Source organism: Saimiri boliviensis, chromosome X, assembly GCF_048565385.1.
Source record: "Saimiri boliviensis isolate mSaiBol1 chromosome X, mSaiBol1.pri, whole genome shotgun sequence".
Classification (NCBI taxonomy): domain Eukaryota; kingdom Metazoa; phylum Chordata; class Mammalia; order Primates; family Cebidae; genus Saimiri; species Saimiri boliviensis.
This window is the reverse complement of record NC_133470.1, coordinates 849703-869927: the sequence shown is the minus strand read 5'-3', so window position 1 is coordinate 869927 and position 20225 is coordinate 849703. Positions and strand designations below refer to the sequence as shown.

General features: G+C 50.4%; 1 long non-coding RNA gene and 1 pseudogene across 1 annotated transcript in view; one reads left to right on the top strand and one right to left on the bottom strand.

Annotated features, from left to right (window-relative positions):
• LOC101043254 (zinc finger protein 839-like) overlaps positions 1-9123 on the top strand; it is a 47985-nt pseudogene extending 38862 nt beyond the window's left edge.
• LOC141582838 (uncharacterized) overlaps positions 1-19316 on the bottom strand; it is a 31648-nt gene extending 12332 nt beyond the window's left edge. Inside the window, exon 1 of the long non-coding RNA XR_012515752.1 lies at positions 12627-19316. This is a non-coding gene — a long non-coding RNA (uncharacterized LOC141582838). The remainder of the gene's footprint in view (positions 1-12626) is intronic.
• Between the last annotated feature and the right edge of the window lie 909 nt (positions 19317-20225).

Genomic DNA, 20225 nt, shown 5'->3' with positions numbered 1-20225 from the left:
TTGTACAACAGAACATCTTCGTGGCCATCTGAACTTTTTTAATTTTGGAATTCAGGAAGTGGAATGACTGGGCCAAAAAGCACATGTATTGAAATTTTGTTAGCTGTGTTTGCAAAAAGTTGTTGAAGATATTCAGCCCGGCCAGGCGCGGTGGCTCATGCGTGTAATTCCAGCACTTTGGCAGGCTGAGGTGGGCGGATCATTTGAGGTCAGGAGTTCAAGACCAGCCGGGACAACATAGTGAAACCCCGTCTCTACTAAAAATCCAAAAATTAACCAGGCGTGGTAGCACATGCCTGTAATCCCAGGTACCTGGGAGGCTAAGGCAGGAGAGTCACTTGAATCTGGGAAGGGGAGGTTGCAGTGAGCCGAGCCGAGATCGTGCCACTGCGCTCCAGCCTGGACAACAGAGCAAGACCCTCTCTCAAAAAAAAAAAAAAAAAAAAAAAAGATATTCATCCCTACTCCTAGGTACATACACCTGGAGAAACTCATACATGTACACACATACCTCCGTGGAGGTTCAGAGCAGACCTTAGGAGCAGAAGGTTGGAAACTACCTGTCTATCAGTAGGAGACTGGTGTACTCATTCTGCAGAGAAAACCGAGAACTCCACATGTCAATGTGGAGAAGATTCGCAAAGCAAAATGAAGAAACCTGAAAAAGCCCTATCAAGTTGCGGGAGATATTTATATAAAGTTTTACAACATTCCAGAACGGAACTATATATTTTTAGAAATATCTGGATATGCCATACACATATTTAAAAGGCAGAATGCTGGCCAGCACATTCAGGACAGGCGGGAGGAAACAGGCATGCAGGTTGGGCAGGAGGAACCTGGGTAACATTGTTCTTTATGGCTTTTTTGTGGCTTCCAGAATTTCGTTACAAACTTCTAACAACATGGACCCACATTATGAATGACATCTGATTTTAGGGTACTAAAAACTCCAAGCAAAAACACATGTCATGAAATCAACTTAGTGGATTACGACTAGTATTTTTTTTTTTTTTAAGTGATGTAGAATAGGACCAGGTGTGGTGGCTCATGCCTGTAGTCCCAGCACTTTGGGAGGCCGAGGCAGGTGGATCACTTGAGGCCAGGAATTTGAGACCAGCCTGGCCAACATGGCAAAACCCTGTCTATACTAAAAATACAAAAATTAGCCAGGCGTGGTTGCGGGCACCTGTAATCCCAGCTACTCAGGAGGCTGAGGCTGGAGAATCACTTGAACCTGGGAGGAGGAGGTTGCAATGAGCTGAAATCATGCCACTGCACTCCGGCCTGGGCAACAGAGTGAGACCCTATCTCCAAAAAAAAAAAAAAAAAAAAAAAAAAAAGTGATGTAGAATAGGTACAATCAGCAGGCATTTACGTAGGAATGGTTAGTTCCATCAGCTTTTCATTTATGTATGCAGATATTTATATACATGCACACTAGGTCATAATGTAAAATGTCACTGTGGTCTGGTTTTGTTTGTTTTCGAGTCTGAGTCTAGCTCTGTCACCCAGGCTGGAGTGCAGTGGCATGATAGCTCACTGCAGCCTCTCCTGCTCCCAGGATCAAACGATTCTTCTGCCTCAGCCCCCCGAGTCGGTGGGACTACAGGAATGTGCCACCACACCCAGCTAACTTTTGTATTTTTAGTAGAGATGGGGTTTCAGCATGTTGTCCAGGGTGGTCTTGAACTCCTGGGCTCAAGTGATCCGCCCTCCTCGGCATCACAAAGTGCTGAGATTACAGGCGTAAGCCACTGTGCCCAGCCTTTTTGTTTGTTTTTTGAGATGGAGTCTCGCCGTGTCACCCAGGCTGGAGTGCAGTGCTGTGACCTCGGCTCACTGCAGCCGCCTCCTCCTGGGTTCAAGCGATTCTCATGCCTCAGCCTCCAAAGTAGCTGGGATTATAGGCATGCACCACCATGCTGGGCTAATTTTTGTATCTTTAGTAGAGAAGGGGGTTCACCATGTAGGCCGGGCTGGTCTTGGAACTCCTGACCTCAAGTGATCTGCCCACCTTGGCCTCCCGAAGTGCTGGGATTACAGGCATGAGCCAGCAAGCACGGCCTCTATCACTGGTTTCTGGTCAGAAAGGTCTGAAAAACCCCAGCTTAATACAAACACGTTACATAAACTTTTGTATGTAAGACTTAATTTAGAAAAAATGTCAATGCATTTACTGTGAGAGCAAAATTGCAGACATGTTGATAAGCACAATGCTTCTTTTCCCTTTCTTGTCTTGTAGGTAAGCAACTAGAAGCCATTTGTGTCAAGGTAGTGTCTGGAGAAACAAAACGTCAGGAAGGCCGTCGCCCCTACTGGCCACAGTCCAGCCCCAATCCGCAAGACAAAACCCTGTCGCCCCAGGGTAATTCCCGCCTGGTGGGGCTCAGGGTACAGTCCCTCGTGAGAAGCGAGCCACAGTCATGCTCCCTAGGTGACCTACGTTACCGCCTGCTTGGGTGTTTGTACAGAGACTACTGCCAGCCCTCCAGGTGGGCCCTGCACAGAGTCCCAGTTCCCAAGGCCCCAGCTGGACAAGGCTCCATGTCGACTCATTGCCGGCCTCCAATCTCCTGGCTGGAACATCGGTTTCATCCAGTTCAGCACGTTCATTTCTAGCGTGCATACAAAACATAGTGAGAACCGAAAACAATTGTTAAGACGGATATCTCGGCCCCACAAATAGAAAGCTAAGTTCATAAAAACGGACGATTTGGCAGGCGGTCGTCTGTCAGATTCTGATGATTACTCAGAACCCAGTGTGGAAGCAGATGAAGATCAAAGGGAGCGGCAGGTGCTCTTTCACTTCCCAAGCTGCTCCCTGAGGCCCAAAAGCTTTAAGTGTGAGACTCGTGAAAAGTCATCTCCAGAGAGGGGGCTGGCCCGGCATTTTACACTTAACCCAGGCCATGGCCACCTGGACCCCAAGATGGTGCCGAGAAAGCCAATGGGTGCACCCTCCGGGGGGCACGGAAGAAAGGACGCTCAGCCTGACCTTCCCAGAGCTGTCCACGCCAGCAGCTCCACGTGAGGGGCCCACTCCTGCTTGGTGACAGAATCGGCGCACGGTGGCCTGCAGGTAATGTTTGTGCCTGGGTGTGTGTCGTTGTATTCAGACTTTCTCATGTTGCTATAAAGAAATAACTGAGAGCGGGTATTTTATAAAGAAAAGAGGTTGAGTGGGCTCATGGTTCCACAGGCTGTACAGGAAGCATGGTGTTGGCGTGGCTTCTGGGGACGCCTCGGGAAACAGTCACGGTGAAGGCAGAGTGGGAGCAGGGACAAATAGCGGGGGGAAATGCCACACACTTTCAAACAGCCAGCTGTCATGAGAACTCACTATCACGAGAACAGAAGCAAGGAGACGGTGCCACACCTACCGTGAGGGTTCTGCCCCCAGGATCAGTCACCTCCTACCAGGTCCCACCTCTAACATTGGGGATTACACTTCAACATGAGATTGGGTGGGGACAGATTCAAACCACATCAGTCCTTATCCCTGCCCCTGCCTGCCCATCGTCCTTAAATTGACCTTCACAGTGTCTGATGGGGACTCAGACAAAGGCTCAAGCAGGACCAGAATCGCTCTAGTTGGGGATCTGACACCCCACGTTGTCTGCACTGCTGCGGAACAGGCCGGGAGATGCGAGTGTGGATTTAGGATTCAGTGAGCACGTTTGATGGGAGCTCAGCCGTTTCTTTAGGTTTGGTCTGTAAAACCAATGGCAGTGCCCTCGTGGCTGACGCTGCCACTTCACAGGGTGATGTTGAGAAAGGCGGTCCCCGGGGCTGCTACTGGAGTGTCCACCCCTGGCTGCTTAGCGTGTCCTCTCCCTCTTGCCCCTTCTGAAACTCCTGATAAAGCAGGTTTGAGTCGCTGTAAGTTTGTATTAGCACATCAAAATGTTTTCCAAAATATTTTATTGTAAAATATACATAGCATAGCATTTACCATCTTAGCCATATTTAAGTGTGTGGTTCAGGGGTATTTGGTACATTCACAGTGTTGTATAGCCATCACCCCCACACAGCTCCAGAACTCTTTTCGTCTTCTAAAACTAAAACTTAGCTTCAAGTTGGGGTAAGTGGGGAAAAAAAAAAAAAAAAAAAAAAAAAAAAAAAAACCTAAAACTGCCCCCATAAACACCAACTCTCCATTCCCTTTTCCCCCAGCCCTGGTAGCCACTGTTCTACTTTGTCTCTATGGTTTTGACTATGCTAATTTTCTCACAGAATTGGAGTCACAGAATCTTTGTACTTATGTGACTGGCTTATTTCACTTAGCACAGTATCCTCAAGGTTCATGTTGTGCCAAGTATGAGAGCGTCCTTCCCCCGCAGGGCTGAGTATGATCTCGCTGTGTGTACATACCACATTTTGCTTATTCATTCATCTGTCAACGGACACTTGGGTTCCTCCCACCTTCTGGCTATTATGAGCGATGCTGCTATGAACATGGCTGTTCATTGACCTCCTTGAGATCCTGCTTTCCATTTTCGGGGTATATAGCTAGAAGTGGAATTGCTAGATTTTAAGTGGTACTTTTATTTCCTTTTCAGACTGTTCATTGTTAGTGTTTAATGCAGCTGATTTTTGTGTCTTGACTTTTTGGAGTCTTGCTCTGTTGCCCAGGCTGGAATACAGTGGTACAATCTCAGTTCACTGCAACCTCTGCCTCCCGAGTTCAAGTGATTCTTCTGCCTCAGCCTCCCAAGTAGGTGGGACTACAAGCACGCACCACCAGTAATTATTTGAATTTTTAGTAGAGATGGGGTTTCACCATGTTGGCCGGGCTGGTCTTGAACTCCTGACCTCAAGTGATCCATTCACCTCGGCCTCCCAAAGTGCTGGGATTACAGGTGTGAGCCACCACACCTGGCCTGTGTATTTACTTTGTATGCTACTACATACTGATTTCATTTATTCTGTTCTTAAAAAAAGTCTCTCACTCTCTTGCTCTGTCACCCAGGCTGGAAGTGCCGTGGCACTATCTTGGCTTACTGCAACCTCTGCCTCCAGTGTTCAAGTGATTCTTGTGCCTCAGCCTCCTGAGCACCTGGGACCGCAGACGCCCAGCACCGTGCCTGACTACTTTTTGTATTTTTTTGTAGAGATGGGGTTTCGCCATGTTGGCCAGGCTAGTCTCGAACTCCTGGCCTCAAGTGATCCGCCCACATCTGCCTCCTAAAGTGCTGGGATTATAGGCATGAGCCACCATACCTGGCCTCATTTATTAGTTCTAACAGTTGTGTGTGTGTGTGTGTGTGTGTGTGATCTTCAGGCATTTCTACTTAGAAGATCATATCTGCAAAATAAAGATAATTTTACTTCTTTCACTGAAATGATCACACTTTTTTGGAAGTGGAAGTGGCAGCCACAAATAATGGCCAGCTTGGACACTTCCCGATGCCCACTCGCCCCAGCTGGCCTCTTCTACCCTTGGCTCTGCTCCCTCTTGAGCCCGCTCTGAGGCTGTAGCCCTGGCTGGCTGTTCCCCCCACTCCCACGGATGCAGTGCCAGTGCACCACTTGAGAACTGACAGCCCAGCGCGTGCTCAGGCCTTTCTGCCTCCCCTTCCCGCCCTGTCCTGAGAGCTCACCGATGCCCTCTGTGGCCGCGACCCAAGGCTTGTTTCTTGGCCTGCTCCTCCCATGCCCAGTCTGGCTTCCCTGCACCGTGCAGGGCACACAGTAGGTACTCACTGGGAAGTGAGGGGAACGCCCACCACTGAGAGACTGCTGAGGGGCTGAGAACCGCAACTTTGTTTAGGTTTTCTTCTGTATTTTCCATATCAGTACCTTGGGTTTCAACTTTTTTTTTTTTTTTTTTCAATCTTTATCCTCAGGAATGTTCAAACAGATCATCTAGTAAAGCCATTTTTCCCGGCTATATATAAGGAATTTGAAAGTCACATCAAATGGTTAAGAAAATGTACGAAGATTACCTCAGTAGTTCTGGTATGTGTTCTCAGGAGACCCTGAAAATAAACGAGGGTAAGGTAACAACCCCCTGTGGCAGAAAGTTTTGTTCATGGAGTTAGCCAAAAGAAGGGCAGGCACAGTGGCTTACACTTGTAATCCCAGCACTCTTGGAGGCTGAGGTGGGTGGGTCACTTGAAGTCAGGAGTTTGAGACCAGCCTGGCCAAGGTGACAAAACCCTCATACAAAAATTAGCACATGCCTCTAATCCCAGTTATTCGGGAGGCTGAGACACAAGTATTTGTAACTGGAAGGCAGAGGTTGCAGTGAGCCGAGATTGCACCACTGCCCTCCAGCCTAAGTGACAGAGCAAGACTCTGTCTCAAAAAAAAAAGTCCATGAATGAAGGAGAATGTTTTTAGTAATGGTATTTTCCTAGCCGACTTCATTTTAGCTTTTTCCCATCAAGTGAATTTTTTTTCTCTTAAAGCAATAAATGTTCTTCCAGAAAGCTCAAAAATGAAGATAAGTTAAAAGAAAATGGAAAAACACCAGAATCTTCCCACTCACTGATGATCAGAGTTAATACCTGAGGTATCGTTTTCTTCTTTTTGTTTTGAGACAAGGTTTCACTCTGTCTCCCACGGTGGAGTGCAGTGGTGCAGTCACAGCTCATTGCGGCCTTGACCACCCAAAAGTGCTGGATTATAGGCATGAACCACCATGCTCAGCCCCGATTTCTTCTTTATGTGGGTTTTGGGGGATGGGTTATATGGGCGGCCATTCATCATTGTTTATGGTTTTTCTGACACAATTCTCATTTCAATGTCATTATCAAATTGCCTTTAGCTACACTGGATTTTTTTGGGGGGTGGGGGGGTGTTGTGTAGAGTGTTGCTCTGTTGCCCAGGCTGGAGTGCAGTGACGCAATCTTGGCTCGCTGCAACCTCCACCTCCTGAGTTCAAGCAATTCTCTCACCTCAGCCTCCCAAGTAGCTGGGATTACATGCATGTGGTACCATGCCCAGCTAATTTTTGTATTTTGAAGTAGAGATGGGGTTTCACCATGGGCCAGGGTGGTCTCAAACTCTTGACCTCAGGTGATCCACCTGCCTCAGCCTCCCAAAGTGCTGGGATTACAGGCGTGAGGCACCACGTCCAGCCCACTGCTGTGCTTTTTAGAGTGAAGCATCAGGCAGGAGAGGTGCCCCACTGACCTACAGTTCCTACTTTATCATCTAATTCTACTCTCGCTCGCAACTATCCACTCTTCTAACCTTCTAGTTTTTTTCAAAGTCCCTGTGATCAACACATTTTAAACAGAGAAGGAAACACTGGTCAATTCAATACAGTACATAATTTTAAAGCATTTTTGGAACACAGAAAACACATCCTTTTTTGACTTCAGGAAGGATCAGGAGTTAGTAGGGAGGCTTGCACCCATCCATGCTCCTGAGAGTGCACTCACAAACGCATGCACACTCCTATACTTGCATTCTCATGCCCTTTACACTTGCACTCAGATCCACACCAACATGACATGCCCACGCTCATGCGTCACAGGCACACTCACTTTTACATGCTCACATTTATACACACTCACACATCCACACACACTGTCACACAACACGCACAGCCACAGTCACACACTTTCCCACGCACTTGCATTGCACACGCACTGCCCCATACTATGTGCCTTCATGTGTTACGCACACACTCTCACTCCTTGACTCCACACCCTTGTGCACTCATTCACACTCTCATCAGAACACTGACACTGTTCCACGCGCACTCACATATCCTCCACCAGCTGCAGTGACTAACTTACCCTCACCACCACACGCAGGTTTTCAAATGCACTCACACGCAGACGACCTTGCGCACACACTCTTGCACACTTGCTCACACTCCATGTACTCACACACAGACTCAAACCCCCTTTGCGCACACACCCCCACCCGCTCACCCCGTCTCTACTAAAAATACTAAAAAATTAGCTGGGCATGGTGGCGCGTGCCTGTAATCCCAGCTACTCAGGAGGCTGAGGCAGGAGAATTGCCTGAACCCAGGAGGCGGAGGTTGCGGTGAGCCGAGATCGCACCATTGCACTCCAGCCTGGGCAACAAGAGCGAAACTCCGTCTCAAAAAAAAAAAAAAAAAAAAAGACATTCCTGGGTTGTAAAACTAGCGAGGGGCTAGAAGAAGATTTGACAGAAGATTTGCATCACAAAGAGGTAGAGAAAGAACCCGGCATTGCAAGTTTCCTAAAACAAATCCTCCGCTGATGGGTGGAAATGGAGGTCATTATATTAAGTGAAATAAGCCAGGCACAGAAGAAAAATATTGCATGTTCTCACTCACATGTGGGAGCTTCAAACCTGCACCTCATGGAGATGGAGAGCAGACTGGTGGCTACCAGAGGCTGAGAATGGAGATACAAACGGTTTGATTAATGGGTACAAATATGTGGGGGGGGTTGCTTTTTGCTTTTTGGTGACAGGCTTCTGCTCTGTTGCCCAGACTGGAGTAGAGTGGTACAATCATAGCTCACAGTAACCTTGAACTCCTGGGCTCAAGAGATCCTACCACCTCAGCCTCCCGAGTAGCTAGGACTACAGGTACGTGCCACCATGCCAGGCTGATTTTTGTATTTTTTGTAGAGACAGGGTCTCACTAGGTTGCCCAGGCTGGTATCCCAACTCCTCGGCTGAAGCAGTCAGTCCTCCCGCCTTGCAAATATACAGTTTGATAAAAGAAATAAGACCTACTGTTCAGTAAATCATGACAGTGACTAGTTTATAGTAATCTGTTTTACATTTCAAAATTGTAAGTCTTTCAGGCTGGCTGACGGCGCCCTGGCCCACATGCACACCTCTGGAGGGCGCCATGAAAAGTGGAAGATCGATCAACCCCTGTGGCACCTAACTAACTTGAGACATTCTTCTATTGTTTATTATTCCAGCCTCAATTGACGAGGCCATTGAACTTTGTAACCGACTTTGATCAACCTCGTGACTCCAGACCCTACGACTCCCTCCCAGCTTGCAAAAAACCGCCCTAAACTGTAACTTCTGTAACTTTCCACTGCCTACCCCAAACCTATAAAACCAACTCCTATCCCACCGCCCTCCTCCACTGACTCTTTTTGGACTCGACCTGCCCACACCCAGGTGAATAAACAGTCATGTTGCTCACACAAAGCCTGCTTGGGGGTCTCTTCATTCAGAGCACGGATTTTAACATTTGGTGCCGGAAACCCAGGCTGGGGGATCTCCTACGGGAAACGAAACCCCGTCTCCTTGTGCTCCCTCCGTGAAGAGACTTACCTGTGACCTAGGTTAATCAGATCAGCCAACAGACCCACTCACCATCCTCAGACCAGCTAAGCGATCAGCCTTAACGCTTCTCTTTAGCCCTTCTCGCTACCTGTCAACCTCCTCCTGTCAGTTTCATTTTCCTCTCCCTTTCAGCGGAGACAGGAAGGACAGGATTTTCCGTGAGGTTCACGACTGGAAAAATCCACACAGGTCACGGAAGCAGGAAAACTAGTCTTCCCTGGGTGACCGATCATTTCGGAGACGTCCACTCTGGTCACTCACTCGCACTCACAGGTGATGGATCAACCCGCGGGATGCCCGCTTTGACCGATTCACCCCAGGTTCAGACCAAGCTTTAGTCTGGGCCGCCTGCTAAGCTGCTTGGTTGCGCATTCACTTTCCTTGTCTCCATCGCTCTTCTGAAACTGTGGGCAACCTCCCGCCCTCCGTTCCTCCCTCCTCTCCCTTCGCCTGCATTCTGAAAACCTCAGACCTCTCCGGCTATCACCTCACCTAAAACCTAAGCGACTTATTTTCTTTTGCAGTACCGCTTGCCCACAATATAAATTGGACTATGGCTCTCAATGGCCAGAAAACGGTGCCTTCGATTTTTCTATCCTACAGGATCCAGACAAGTTCTGTTATAAAATGGGCAAATGGTCTGAAATTCCCTATGTCCAGGCGTTTTTTTTTTTTTTTTTTTTTTTTTTTACACACCAGTCCCTCTCTAATCTCTGCTCTCAATACATCCTGTCCCAAATTTTCCTTCTCTCCCTTCTCTCCGCTCCTCCTGCCTCTGCTGGTCACCCAGAAGCCTCCTTGTCCGTCGACCCTTCTGACCTTTCTCCTCCCCAGCTGTCTAAACCAGGTCCTAATCCAGGACTTAACCCTGCCGCCCAGAGCCTCCCTCCTCTTCCTCTGCCGACAACCCACCTCCTTACGCCCCTCCTGTCACCTCCGCATCTGATATGTGGTCCGGCTTACAGTTTAGTCCCGCGGCTACCTCCCGCGCCCCTGCCCGACAATTCCCCCTTTGAGAGGTGGCTGGAGCCGAAGTCATAGTTAGGGCGCACGTTTCTTTCTCTTTATCTGACCTTTCCCAAATCGGCCAACGATTAGGCTCCTTTTCATCAGATCCTCCAATACTTAACCCAGTCCTATGATCTCCCCTGGAGTGACTTAAATGTCATCCTTCTACTCTCACCCTTGAAGAATGCTTAATACGCATTTTATCACCCAGTCAGCCCCTGACCGTGCAAAAAGCTACAGAAATTACAAACCCCACAGCAGGAATTAATCAACCACACCTTCAAGGTGTTCAATGATAGGGAAAAATCTACCCCGCAGCAGCACAGCTCTGAACTACAGATGCTTCCCTCTGCCACAAGACAAACCCTAGCCACATCCTTGGCCAAAAGCCTTCAAAGCGCCCAGACGGCGGCGTCCAGCCACCCCTCCCGGACGTCGCTTCAAGTGTCCGAAGCCTGGGATTCCTCCTAAGCCCTGCCCCATCTGTGTGGGCCCCTACTGGAAGTCGGACTGCCCGACTCATGTCGCCGCTCCCAAAGCTCCTAGCCGAATCCTTCCCAGATCTCCTCCGCTTGGCGGCTGCAGACGTGACACTGCCCGAACACCTCCGAAGCCCCCTGGACCATCACAGATTCCGAGCTTTGGGTAATTCTTAACGGTGGAGGGCAAGTCCACCCCCTTCTTAATCAACACTGGGGCCACCCACCCCACGCTGCCTTCTTTTCAAGGACCCGTCTCCTTGGCCTCCATAACTGTTGTGGGAATTGACGGCAAGGCCTCCAGGCCTCTCAAAACTCCCCAAGTCTGGTGTCAATTGGGCCAGCGCTCCTTTCCCCATTCTCTCCTCATCATCCCCACGTGTCTAGTTCCGGTGTTCGGCTGAGACATCCTAGCAACACTGTCTGCCTCTTTATTCCTGGGCTACAGCCACACCTCACTGCCGCCCTCCTCCCCAAACCCGTACCTCCCTCAATAGCTCCTCTTATGTCCCCTTACCTTAACCCTAGGGTGTAGGACACCACCTCCCCATTCCTTGCTACAAGTCACTCACCCCTCATCATCTCCTTAAAACCTAACCACGCTTACCCCGTCCAACACCAGTACCCCATCCCACAACAGGCTTTAAAGGCCTCAAGCCTGTTATCACCCATCTATTACAACATGGCCTTCCGATTCACCCTCCTGCTGCTTCGGCATCGCTACCCAAAGGCATCTCACATATCCCCTTCCAAAGCCCAAATTTCTTCCCCATCCATCTTCTGTCTTGACATAAGCCTCCAACAGAACACACACGCTCTCCCTACTGACTGTGTCCAGTTAATTTACCAAACCCCAATCCCATCCACTGAACAACAGCTTCTCCTTCCTAGGCAGGTAGGTACTTCCGCCTCTGGCTACCAGGCTTTGCTTTACCGGCAGAACCATTCTATAAGCTTTCGAAAGGCAACTTAGCTGACCCCAGACTAAATCCTTCCCTCATTCTGGTTTTCATTCTCGGAAAAAAGCCCTGGAAACGGCTCCCACGCTGGCGCTTCCCAACTCCTCCCAACCCTTCTCCTTACACACAACAGAAGTGAAAGTCTATGCCATCTGAATTCCTGCACAGGAGCCAGGCCCACAGCCTGTGGCCTTTTTATCCAAACAACTTAACCTCACAGTCCGGGGCTGGCCCTTATGCCACGTGCGGCCGTAGCCCTTGCTGGTTCCCTCGGCATTTGGGTCCAAAGCCCCAGCCTGCTCAGAACACTTTCTCAGCTTTTCATTTCACACTCCCAGTTCTGTCTAAGCCAAGGACATTTTTTCCCCCTCTGTAGTTCTTCTTACATCTGCCCTCCTACCAACTGGACGGGCACCTGTACCCTAGTTTTCCTAACTCCCAAAATTCAGTTTGCTAATGGAAACAAAAGCCTCCTTGTTCCCCTTGTCGTGACATGACACAAGTGGGTCATTCCACTGATCCCCGGACTTGTGGTTAGGAATTACTACTGCACTCTAGCAGGCCTTACCACTTCAATCATCTCCTTCTGTACCCTCTCTAATGATTTCTCTGCTAGCACTGCAGAATTATTCACTATCCCTTCTTCAAGCTCACGTCAATTCCCTAGCTGCAGCTGTCCTCCAAAACCACAGAGGCCTTGTTTATTGACCGCTGAAAAAGGATGTCTTTGCCTATTCCTAAATGAAGAATGTTGTTGTTATGTAAACCAGTCCAGCCTCACATATGACGCCATCAGTAAATTAAAAGAGCCCAAAAGCTTGCTAATCAGGCAAATGGTGATTCTGGATCTGGCCGGACTGGCCGGACACTCTAACTGGGAGTCATGGCTTCTTCCAAGCCTTAGTCCTCTGATACTTACCTTTCTCCTTATTTGGATCCTGTGTTTTCTGATTAATCTCTCAGCTCCTACAAAAGTGTATACAAGTGATAACCAATTAGTCAATGACAACTGCTCCTTCTAACAACCCCACAACATCGCCCCTCGCCCCGAGATCCCCAGCAGTCTACATTCTTTCCTTTTTAGGTTTCCACACTGCCCCCAATTTTGCTCGAAGAAGCCCTAAGAAACATCACCCCGTCACCCCTCTGTGCCGGCCTTCTTTATCTTCCACTGCCCTCCACTCATTTTTTTTCCTTCATATGACTAACATAAAAAGATAGGAATGTAAGGTCTTTTAGGCTGACTGACGGCACCATGGCCTGCACATATACCTCTGGAGGGCCTTCTGGAGTTAGAAAAGCTGAAGTAACTAGAAGGCCATGAAAAGCGGAATAAAACGATCAACCCCTGCAGCACCTAACTAACTTGAGACATTCTTCTATTATTTCTTATTCCAGCCTCAGTTGACAAGGCCATTGGACTTTGTAACCGACCTTGGTCAACCTCATGACTCCAGACCCTACGACCCCCTCCCAGCTTGCAAAAAAAAACGCCCTAAACTGTAACTTCTGTAACTTTCCACTGCTTACCCCAAACCTATAAAACCAACTCCTCTCCCACCGCTCTCCTCCACTGACTCTTTTCGGACTCAGCCTGCCCACACCCAGGTGAATAAACAGCCATGTTGTTCATGCAAAGCCTGTTTGGGGTCTCTTCATTCAGAGCACGTGTTTTAACAAAAATAGCTAGAAGATAAGAATTTAGATGTTTATAGCTTAATGAAAAGGCAAATATTTAGGGTGATGAATATCCTGATCACACTGATGTGATCTTTATGAGTGTATTTAATAATCACATGTACCCCTAACATGTGCATCTATTATGTATCCAAAAAATTAAAAAATAGACAACGTGGTCAGGAGGAAAACTAACACTCAAGCTAAGGGAAACATGAAGGCTGTCTTAGTGAGCAGATGCCCCCGTTTCCCTTCAATCTGCTAATTATCCATTGATACGGTTTGGCTCTGTGTCTCCACCCAGACCTCACCTTAAATTGTAATAATCCTCACGTGGTGGAAGGGACCCTAATCAATTAGTGGGAGCTAATTGAATTATGGGGGTGGGTTTTTCCCATGCTGCTCTCATGATAGTGAATGAGTCTCACAAGATCAGAGGGTTTTATAAAGGACAGTTCCCCTGCACCCCTCTCTTGCCTACCACCATGTAAGACGTGACTTTGCTCCTCCTTTGCCTTCTGCCATGATTGTGAGGCCTATGGAACTGTGGGTCCATTAAACTTCTTTCCTTTATAAATTACCCAGTATCAAGTGTGTCTTTATTAGCAGCATTGAGAACAGACTAATAAATCAGTAACCCCCTTTGAAGACATTTTACCTCTTTGGAAATGTCTTTTTTTTTTTTTTTTTTTTTTGAGTTAAGGTCTCTGTCACCCAGGCTGGAGTGCAGTGGCACAATCCTGGCTCACTGCAGCCTCTGCCTCCCTGGTTCAAGTGATTCTCCCACCTCAGCTCCCGAGTAGCTGGGGTTACAGGCACCCACCATCATGCCCAGCTCATTTTTATATTTTTTGTAGAGCTGGGGTTCCACCATGTTGTCCAGGCTGGTCTTGAATTCCTCACCTCAGGTGATCCTCCCTCCTTGGCCTCCCAAACTGCTGGGATTACAGGCGTGAGCCACCGCACCCAGCTATCTTGGTGTTTTTAACCCTAATAACAACCAAGTGCATCCCTGATATGGCCTCCTCCCCCTTGCCGGAAGCACATTAAAATGCTGTTATGACATGCATTCACGTGATCACGTGATCAAATGGTGCCAACACCAATGTCTTTGCCTGCAGAATTCATTCAGGGATTTATCTGAAACTCTCAGTATAAATGCCTAACGTGCAACACTTGGCAGACAGGAAGCCATAGGCAGATACATTCTTTTAAAATCATGCATTGTCTGGTTCTTTCTCATGTGACAGAAGACTGAGAGCCAACATGAATTCCAGGTGGTATGCAGAAAAGCAATGCATAGCTGGAGAGGGAAACGAAGATTAGTATCTGCAGTAAGGCTGAGCCCCTGCAAATGGCCAGCCGCTCATGGATTCACCAGGATCCAGCGCTCCACCATCCTGCAACCCAACACCTCACACAGCCTTCAGACACCAGCTGGGAAATGGAAAGAGAGGCGTGTGCAGCAGCAGCAGATCTGTTCACCCTCTACTTCCTCTCCATCCCCATGCAGCAATCTGGTGTGATCGTGGCTCACAGTAACCTCAAACTCCTGGGCTCAAGTGATCCTACCACCTCAGCCTCCCCAATAGCTGGGACTACAAGTGTGTACCACCATGCCAGGCACATTTTTGTGTTTTTTGTAGAGACAGGGTCTCACTAGGTTGCCCAGGCTGGTCTCGAACTCCTGGGCTGAAGCAATCCTCCTACCTTGCAAATATACAGTTTGATAAAACAAAGAAGACCTACTGAGGTCCTACAGAGAAAAGTCTTTAGGCTCCAGGGTCTGCTGTCCCACAGAGACAATTTGCATTCTTCTCACTACCCACAGAATGCTAACTGGGCTAACAGCGTACCCTGGAGCTCAGGCCATCCTGTGTCCTTTGAGATGATAGGAGGAGGCACAACAGCCAACTCCCAAATGAAATGAAGCAAAATGCTCACCCTTCAAGGGTCTGTTTTTGTTTTGTTTTGAGACAGGGTCTCATTCTGTCACCCAAGCTGGAGTGCGGTGGTTTGATTTCAGCTCACTGCGACCTCCACCTATTGGGTTCTGGGACTACAGGCACGCACCACCACACTCAGTTAATTTTCGTTTTTTTGTTTTGTTTTCATGGTGGTGGTGGTGTTTTTCTGGTAGAGATGGGGTTTCACCATGTTAGCCAGGCTGGTCTCAAACTCCTCACCTCAAGTGATCTGCCCACCTCAGTCTCCCGAAGTGCTGATATTACAGGCACGAGCCGTCACGCCCAGCCTCCTTCAAGGGTCTGAATCCAGCCAGTGAGCTTGTCCTACGTCACGCATGCTTCATCCTAGGCAATGGGGAAAGCCTGAGATTTTTATTTCAATAAGGAAATCTATTGAGGTTCATTACATCAAACTAAAAAGGGAGAGACACACACAAAAAATAAAAATCCAGAAACTGCAATAGTAGGCAACCCTCCAAAATGTGGCAAAGCTCTGCGTATCTTAAAAATGTATTGAGGCCGGGCACGGTGGCTCAATTATGCCTGTAATCCCTACACTTTGGGAGGCTGAGGCAGGTGATCACTTGAGGTCAGAAGTTTGAGACCGGCCCGTACAACATGGTGAAACCCCATCTCTACTAAAAGTAAAGAAATTAGCCAGGCATGGTAGCAGGCACCTGTAATCCCAGCTACTTGGGAGGCTGCGACAGGAGAATCACTTGAACCCATAAAGCAGAAGTTGCAGTGAGCCGAGATTGCGCCACTGCACTCCAGCCTGGGCAACAGAGCAAGACTCTGTCTCAAAGAAAAAAAAGAAAAAGTACTGAAACGTGCAGTCCACCTTTTTGTAATAGTTCCCATGGCCTACACAAATGCCTATGAAATGGTTAATATTTTGCTTGTGCTACATTCTATTTTGCTGGAAGGATGGCTCTAAATAAAAAATTTTATTTTCCCATTCTTTGCTTTTTCATTAATGCTATTTTCATTGCCTCAGGGTTATAGCCGTCATTTTCTTCTCTCTCATATTTTCAAGTAGATGCATTAAAATACTTATCCATTTATTCCACCTATCATCTATTCCATCTACCATCTGCCTACCTGTTATCTATCATCTATTCCATCTACCTATCATTGATCTATCATCTATCTATTCCATCTATCTACCTATTATCTTTCTATCATCAATCTACATTTTGTCTTGTAGAAAAGCGTTGACTTCCAAAAACAGATGTTGGTGAGAATGCAGAAAAGGGAATGCTTATACGCTGTTGGTGAGAATGTAAATTGTACAACCTCTCCAGTAAACAGTATGTAGATTTCTCGGAGAACTAAAAAGAGATCTACCCTTTGACCCAGCAACTCCAGTAATGGTTATCTACCCAAATGAAAGAAATGACCAGAAAAGACACCTACACTTATATTTGTATTGCAGCACAGTTCACAGTAGCCAAATCATGGAATGAAACTAAGTGTTCATTGGATGAAGAAAATGTGGTATATACACACCAAGGAATACTACGCATCTATAACAAAGAATGAAAGTATATATTTTGCAGCCACATAAATGGAGCTGGAGGCCATTATCCTAAGTGAAGTAACTCAGAAACAGAAAATCAAATACCACATGTTCTCACTTACAAGTGGGAGCTAAAAATGGGTGTACATGGACCTCTAGAATGGAATAACAGACACTGGACACCTTAAAAGGGGGGAAGGTGGGAGGGGATGAGGTTGAAAAATGACCTAGCTGGTCCTGTGGTCACTTTGGGGAATAGCAGGCCAGCCCCCACCACCAGGCAACATATCTTTGAACAAACCTGCACGCCTGTGCCCTGAATCTATTGATTTGTCTTTTAAACACTGACTTCCATGGTCACTATTTGTGAAATCACTCCTCATGAACCAGGACTTGCATGCTTTTCTTGTTTCTCAGATGAACTGTCACCCCTACAACTCAGCCTGCGACCAGCCCTGGCCACCACCAGTTTCCCCACACGAAGCTGAATATTGAACACGCCCATCTTGGACATTCCAGCCCATTCTGAAATTCCACATCAATTCACCTGACAAAGTCTGAAGTTCCAGGACCGTTTATCTGGAAAAGCTCACCTGGAGTGATATGTCATTTCAATCAACAACTGTTTAAGAGGACATGGCATCAAAACCAATGGTATCAATTATTTATAAGGGTTGCGAGCTGGCTGGTCCAAGCATCTCTCCTTCACACCATCCCTCAAGAGCTGCCTCTATTTCCTAATTTAGCACAGGAATTTAGATGCCCCTAAATAAGTGGGCATCCAGTATCCACCCACACCACTTTTTGTGAGAGTCCACATGGAGATACTACCACCACCTCCGCTCCCCTACTGCATACCCCACCATGCCAAAGTGTGGTGGCTCACACCTGTAATCCGAGTGCTTTGAGAGGGCAAAGAGGAGGCTCACTTGAGGCCAGAAGTCTGAGGCCAGCCTGGGCAACAGAGTGAGACCTCATTTCTACAAATACGTTTAAAAAAAAAAAAAAATAGGGTGTAGTGGCACACACCTGTGGTCTCAGCTTAAGCAGGCTGACGCCAGAAGATCACTTAAGCCCAAGAGTTTGAGGCTGCAGTGAGCTAGGCTTATGCCACTGCACTCTAGCCTGGACAACAGAGAGAGGTGCCACCTCTGGGGGTGCATTTTAGAGATGGGGTGCCGCCCTCCACCTACAGCACCCCCATCCCTAAGGGGGGAATTCTGCTGCTTCTCAGACCCAAGGTGAAAAGGTTTTTGGTCTCACCTTGACCAGAAAGACACTGATATTTAATTAAGCAATATAAAAAAGTTCATTGTTCAGGTATGGTCAAAAAAAAAAAAGAAAAATAAAGGGTCACTGTTTTAGAACAGAGGATTAAAGAGTAAATAAAATCAACTGAGATAGCACGACGGAGGACGTCAACTGAGTTTTGATGCCAATGAAGAGAAGGGAAAGCTATAGCCATCTAGGTGAAATACCTACGCATCCTAGAAGCCTTTCGACAGCAACATAAAACTCCTACCTCTTAGGTGTTAAATTCCTACGGATGCTGTAGCAAATAACCACAATTTGAGTGGCTTAAAAGCTTCTTTTCCAGCACTGGCCAGCAGGAATCAGATCCAGGTGTGGGCAAGCTGTGCTCCCCCTGGAGGCTCGAGGAGCGGATCCTTCCTTCTTACAAGCTCCTGGTGGCTCCAGGCGTTGACGCTGTCGCAGGACTAAGGGCCTGGGTGCCGGCCTCCTGGGGAGGGCCCTGCCCCGCCTCTGCGGCTCAGGGTCCCCGCGTGGGGCTGTCCCTGCGCCCTAGGTCTCCCCGGGAGACGCTCGGAGAGGTGGAGCTTCACCCCCACAGCCCCGGCGAGCCTTCCAGACCGGCCTGGTGCCTTCCCTGGAACGCCGACGGCTCCTCTCGGAGACCGCCCTCCACCCGCACACACACTACCCCCCGACCTGGGCCGCCCGACGTCACAAAACCTCCTGCGGGTCACCTCGCCTGGGGATCTCGTGCGCCCTCCCAGGCAGCGACCGCAGGGACACCGGCCTCCGTTTGCCGAGAGGCAGGGTCCTAGGCGTGGAATGGACAGACTTCGCCCGCCCCTTCCGACTCAGAGCCCGAGACCCACCTGCTTTCACTTCAAATCAGCGATAATAAGAACACAGAATAACTACGACCAGCACCCCGAAAGCGACCCTCTCGCGGGTCAGAGGTCGGTGGCCGCGCTCCGTAGCACCCAGCACCCGCCCGGGGGGGGTCCCCGGTGGCCTCAGGCCTCCAGGCCCGCCCCGAGACCCATTATTAGCCCCTCACGACCGCCCTGGGCCCCCGAGGCCCCCCGCCCACCTCGGTGGGGCCGCGACGGACGCCGACGGGGAAGGCCTGCAGACCGCAAAACCGCGCGAAATGCCCTGCGCCCGCCCCGACCACCGTACTCTAGCCAGCGGAGCCTCTCACCGGGTTCCGAGGGTTGCAAGGATGCGTTTTCTTGGCGCCCAGCACAAGCAAGAAAGTAGCGGAGGCGGGGCGGCGGCGGGAGGCGGGGCGGCGGCGGGAGGCGGGGCGGCGGCGGGAGGCGGGGCGGCGGCGGGAGGCGGGGCGGCGGCGGGAGGCGGGGCGGCGGCGGGAGGCGGGGCGGCGGCGGGAGGCGGGGCGGCGGCGGGAGGCGGGGCGGCGGCGGGAGGCGGGGCGGCGGCGGGAGGCGGGGCGGCGGCGGGAGGCGGGGCGGCGGCGGGAGGCGGGGCGGCGGCGGGAGGCGGGGCGGCGGCGGGAGGCGGGGCGGCGGCGGGAGGCGGGGCGGCGGCGGGAGGCGGGGCGGCGGCGGGAGGCGGGGCGGCGGCGGGAGGCGGGGCCGCGGCGGGAGGCGGGGCCGCGGCGGGAGGCGGGGCCGCGGCGGGAGGCGGGGCCGCGGCGGGAGGCGGGGCCGCGGCGGGAGGCGGGGCCGCGGCGGGAGGCGGGGCCGCGGCGGGAGGCGGGGCCGCGGCGGGAGGCGGGGCCGCGGCGGGAGGCGGGGCCGCGGCGGGAGGCGGGGCCGCGGCGGGAGGCGGGGCCGCGGCGGGAGGCGGGGCCGCGGCGGGAGGCGGGGCCGCGGCGGGAGGCGGGGCCGCGGCGGGAGGCGGGGCCGCGGCGGGAGGCGGGGCCGCGGCGGGAGGCGGGGCCGCGGCGGGAGGCGGGGCCGCGGCGGGAGGCGGGGCCGCGGCGGGAGGCGGGGCCGCGGCGGGAGGCGGGGCCGCGGCGGGAGGCGGGCGGGCTCGCCCCTTGTCGGGGCCGCGGCTCAAGCGAGCGCCGCGGCACCGATGCAGGCGCTACTGAGGCCCCGTCGGCCGGCGGGCTTGGCGGCAGCAACTTCCCGGCTCGAGC